This window comes from Physcomitrium patens, chromosome 9 (genome assembly GCF_059467195.1).
Source record: "Physcomitrium patens ecotype Gransden chromosome 9, ASM5946719v1, whole genome shotgun sequence".
NCBI lineage: Eukaryota > Viridiplantae > Streptophyta > Bryopsida > Funariales > Funariaceae > Physcomitrium > Physcomitrium patens.
In genome coordinates, this window is record NC_143418.1 from 9,101,525 (window position 1) to 9,107,141 (window position 5,617).

A 5,617-nucleotide genomic window follows, 5' to 3' on the forward strand; every position below is an offset into this window, starting at 1 on the left:
GTAGAACTATTAATAACGCTCTGGGAAAAGTCAAGTTTACGCGAATTCCAATCTATTCGAGGGTTATATTTTTCTAGCCAAGATAAACCTAAAATAACTGGATTGGACGGGGATTTAATTATGTTAAAAGCTATGTAGCTATCATGACCGTCTATTGTTACTTTTATAGGATGAGTTTCATGAGTGACATCTCCAGAAGACAAGGGACGACCATCTATGACTTCTACATGTATTGGTTTAGGTTTCTGTACAAAGGGTATTTTACGACTTTTAACAAATTGTTCATCTAAAAAACATGCTGAGGCTCGCGAATCTAATAAAGCAGAGGCTTTGTAATTCTTAGGTCCTAAATATAAGTCTATTATAAAACAAGGAGAGGGTTTTGAGGAGAAGATAGGACCTTCATTAGGAATTGTACAAGGTTCCAGCTGCACGGTCCCTATTGTAGCTGGACAAATCTATTTTCCGACATGTTGTCTTTTTTGACCGTCATACCCCTCATTTTATAGTTGCGTCATTTCTTTGGACAATGTTGAGCAGTGTGCTTAGGTTCTCCGCAATATAAACATAATCCTTCTTGACGACGACGAATCTTTTCTTGCTCAGTTAGAGGTTTAAAACGTATCGCGTCAATTTGCATGTCTTCTACTTCCGAATGTACGTTTGGCAAAGATGTTGATGTTGCCATTGAGTAATAACGTTGAGGTTCCCGTGAATGATTCTCAGATCGAAATTCGAAAAGTCGATTATCACATTTTACTGCAAAATCGATTGCTTGACTCAAAGTTTGAGGATCAGGTAAGTTGAGCATCAATTTCTTTACTTCGTATTGCAATCCATAAAGAAATTGACTGATGAGTGCAACATCATCTCACTTGATGTCAATTGCAAGTTGTCGAAATTGTGAAGCATACATTGTTACTGAGCGATTTTCTTGTCGTAGAATTCGGATCTTATTTGTTGCAACACGAGTTGCATCGTGTTCACCATACATAGATCGAAACTCCGCCAAAAAAGCTTTCAAATTATCCAATATTGGATTTCGTTGTTCAAGAAAAGACGAAAACCATGATAATGAAGAACCAGAAAGTAGAGTGCCAATAAACCTGACTTGTGATCCTGGAGTTGGATAGCTTTGCGGTTGAAGTTCAATTGCCAATTGTACTTGATTGATGAACCCTCGAAACTTTGATCTCGTACCATCAAATTTCTTAGGTAAGGCAATTCTTGGTTCTCTAGTGCTTATAGGGTGTTGTACAATTGGAGAAGGAACGTGATTTGTTGTAGATGTTGAAGCAGCTCCGATCATCTCTATATCTCCACTTTCTGCTATTCTTGTTCTTTCCTGTGTTGGTGAATTGAGTTGATGCATCGCAAGCATTAACTCCCTCATTTGCTCTTGCATTTGTGCCATTGCACTCTTCATTTCAACAAGCTCTACCATAATGATACGAAGAAGAAAAATTTGTTTGATATTGCTCAAGACAAAAGAAAAGAAAGACTTGATAACAAAGAAGATACTAAGAACAATATCAGTTTAGAAGTGGGTAATCCGCAAACTTCTAATACGCTTATGTCTTGTCAAGAGAAAGGAGTAATCCACTCTTACTCAAGAAAAAACAAAGCTCTGATATTATAAGTGTACTCTTGTCAATCTGTCAAGGACAAAGACTCGATGAAGGAAAATATACACAAAAAAGCTATCTCGATATAATAAGTCAAAATATAAACAAGTAGGTATATTAAAAAGAAACTGGAATGGCTATTGCCACAAGACAAGAAACTAAAGACTCTTGAACCTGGACTAGAAGCAAGAAAGGAGTTGACAAGAGTGAAGAAGCCTTCACTCTTGTCTCTATATATACTATCTAACTAGGGGCTACGTGGCGACGTTCTATAGGACCTCCAATATGTGTTGACTTTGTAGGACACATGCCTTGACTTACAAGGCAAGTTTTTCTACGTGTGGGCCACATAGTTAGCTTGATCTTCAAGCTAACAACATGTGTGGCACATGGCCAACTTGTTGACCACGTTTCTAATCCAAAAAGTCAATTAAAGACACCTATGAAGTCAAATCAGCGTCTAGGAAGTTTCTAGGAAGCTTCTATATTAAATATTATAGAATTAACTTACTTTTATCTACTTTTACTTACTTCTACCTATTTGTATATGTAATTATTAGCTTACATGATTATGGCCGTGACAGAGCCCCATGAAGTGTTTGATTTTTTTTATGAGATGTAAATTGTCAAAAAATGATTACAATAATAAAATAAAAAAATCAATTTTTTTCATTTTTTCATTTTTTTGTAAATAAATTTGTAAATATGTCAACATCTTAGTGCAATTAAATAATTAAGAGTGATAATTTATTGCTTTAAATGTAAGAGGCACAAATAAAGCAGTTTTTAGTGTGTTGTTGTAGATATGATTATTTTCTTTCAAAAAATTATTTCTTAATAGTTATTATTGATGGTAAATTATAAGGTTTTGAGAATTATCTGATGTTATTACTATATCTTTTTGTAGTGTTTGATAAATTTTTGTAATAGGAATAAAAAAGTATTTATGCATATTTTACTATTATAAGTATGTATTTTGTCCACATCTTAATTACTACATAGTCTCATTTTTTTAATACTAATATTTATATAAGTTTTATTTTTCACTATAATGATGAAACATACATTTGTATAAAAGTAAATAAAATAAAACGTTTTTTTTTGCTATAAATTTACATATTATAACTTCTAATACAACACCTACTCCTCTTTTTCTATATTTTCTATCTTTTAATCAATTACTAAATTAATGAACTTTAATCTCTTTGACAACTTTTACTTCTAGGTCAACAAAAGATTTTAGATATTATAAAATAATCAGTCTAAAGTTTTTTAAACACATTGAAATTTTATCCAGCGCAATTTTATTTCAACAAAAATTTATAAGTTAGTATTTAAATTATCTTTTGTTCCAATAAAAGAATAATTATTCTTTCTTTATTTTATCTATATAATAAATCCACCAAGGTGCACCTTTTTGTAATTATAGAGTACCTTTTATATTATACTATTTACCTACCATAAAAATATAAAATTAGAAACATGAAAAATAAAACTCGTAAACTTATTACTTATGATAATTTTCAACTTACAACTATTAGGTTCTATAAATTTTTTAATATGGCAGTTGGATTAGCCAAAACAAGTTGGATACTTAACAAGATTATTATATTACAACATGATGAATGCATAGTTGGAAACCATTTAAAATTATATATATATACACTCTTTTTTATGGTGGGAGAAAAAATAGACAGCATTAATTATTTCATAATTATAAACCTTCAGTGCTTTGTTTATGAAATGTAAGCATAGAAATCGCAATAAATTTTGCAATGTTAAAACTGAACACACCCATCAAAGAAACTTTTAAAAATTAAATAAATTTATGTACAATTTTTTTTTATTATTATTATAAAAATTGTTCATTAAGCTCATTGTAACCTAAATGACTTAATATAAAACCTTGAACGAGGGCAAAATTATAAATAACTTCATTTAGAATTTAAGACAGTACCAATGGAATGTAACCACTCTTTTTGATGGCTTCATGATGTATGAAGAATAGTAACCAGTCTCAAAATATAATAATAAAAATAATAAAAATAAAAATAAAAAGGATTTGTAAGAATGTAGGATGATATTCACATGTGCAAAGAAGTCAGTCTACAAATATTAGTTTGACATAGAACTGCAGCCACTAGTAACTTAAACATTGGAGTGGATATGCAAGTGGACTTTTTGCATACAGTGAAAGTATATATATACATATATATACACTCACACAAAATTCAAACTCCTAAATCTGATGGAGTAAAAAAAGTAAGAAAGAAAAAAACCACATACTTGGAAACCTAGTTTATACAAAAAGAATATATACCACAAAAAATTGCAAACATTTCACCAAAATAATAGATTGGAGATAGTTAATTGATATTCTCATACAAATTTTATAAGAAGAATAAAAACAATAAGGTGATCAAGTGCATCTTAAAAACTTTATCAAAGTAAACTAAAAAAATAAAAAATAAAGAAGGAGAAGAAGAATGAAGAAAACTTTCAAAGTTCATTTTGAAAACAAATTCAACATTGTGGCACCACAGCACCTTTATCATACACTGTTATGTTATATTAGATTTGTTTATTTATGTATTCTGGTCTCAGTTTGTTTCACGCATCCAAAACTTTTTTCCCTCTCATGGTCAAAGATTCCATGCCACTATGTAACACTTGCTTACTAGGTTGAATTTTGTGGGTGTAATCTGCCACGTGGTATTTGTGTGGAGAAGGATTTCATGAGTCCATTCCATTCTTCTCCACCATGTAGGACCCTTTTTTAGGTAACAGGGACCCACATACCAAATACTATCACTGAACCCATTCTCACTGACTTGCTCACTGTCACTGAAGCTTGTCTTCTCTCCCACAGATCAGTTTTGCATGCAGTGAAGTTGATGATGTTGTTGGTGTTTTTGGATCCTCAAAGCTGAACCCTCCTTTCACATACTTCAAATACCATCATTGATGGTGAAAATAGTGCAATCAAAGGAAGGAAGAAAGAAAGAAAATTGAATGAATGAATAAAAAAATAAATAATAATGAATGCTGCCAGCTCACTACAGTTGTTGCAAATCATTCATCTCATTGCCTTCATGAAGAAAATAATGCATGGGAATTTTCACACACTCGAAGTAGCTTAATTTAATTAGTGTGTGTGTGTGTATATATATATATATATATAGGTAGGTAGAGAGAGAGAGAGAGAGAGGTATGTGTGAATGGGCTTTTTGTGTTTCAAGGTATGTGTGTATTCCATAATGGGCTTTATGAGAGGGAGTAGAATTTCTGTCCTCCACTCCAAGTATGTGCCCAATATTCAACCATGCTGGCTTGTGTGCCTCTGAGTATCCCAACAAACTTAAGCCATCTGCCAGGGTTAAATTTCCAGGTCCCCCAAGGATTTTGAAAAGTACAATGAAATTGCTTTTGTACAGATGTGAGCTTTCTCTGCAAGGATACTTTGTAGACTCAATGGAGGAGAAAACTGGCCCTGCACAGTGTGCCTTTAAATAGCACTATATAATTAGTTGTTTCAACAATTCTGAAATCATTGATGCACGTATATATATATATATATATATATATATTGGAAAAAGCTCTGACCTTGCCCACCAATGTTTGGTATATGAGTACAAATGCATGCACTGCAGCAAGAGTAGGGAAGTTGCATTCCTACAGACACAGATACATACACACACACACACAACCTTAAAAGAGATTTGGGATGAACCTGGGTTCACCCACATATCTTCTGGTAAATCCTTATGGCTGGTTTCAGTTTCAGCATGCAATGCACTACTGGGTCCAAATCTGCATCAGCAGCTCGATACTTTCCACATCTAGAAGCTTTAGCATTTGCACAAAATCCCTCCCCACAACTGAGCAACCATAAAATTAACATCAATGCAGTAGATTGGAAATTACTCTGGGCAATTTCATTGTTACAAACCTCATCCTCCGCATATGATAACAATGACAACCCAGAAAGGAAA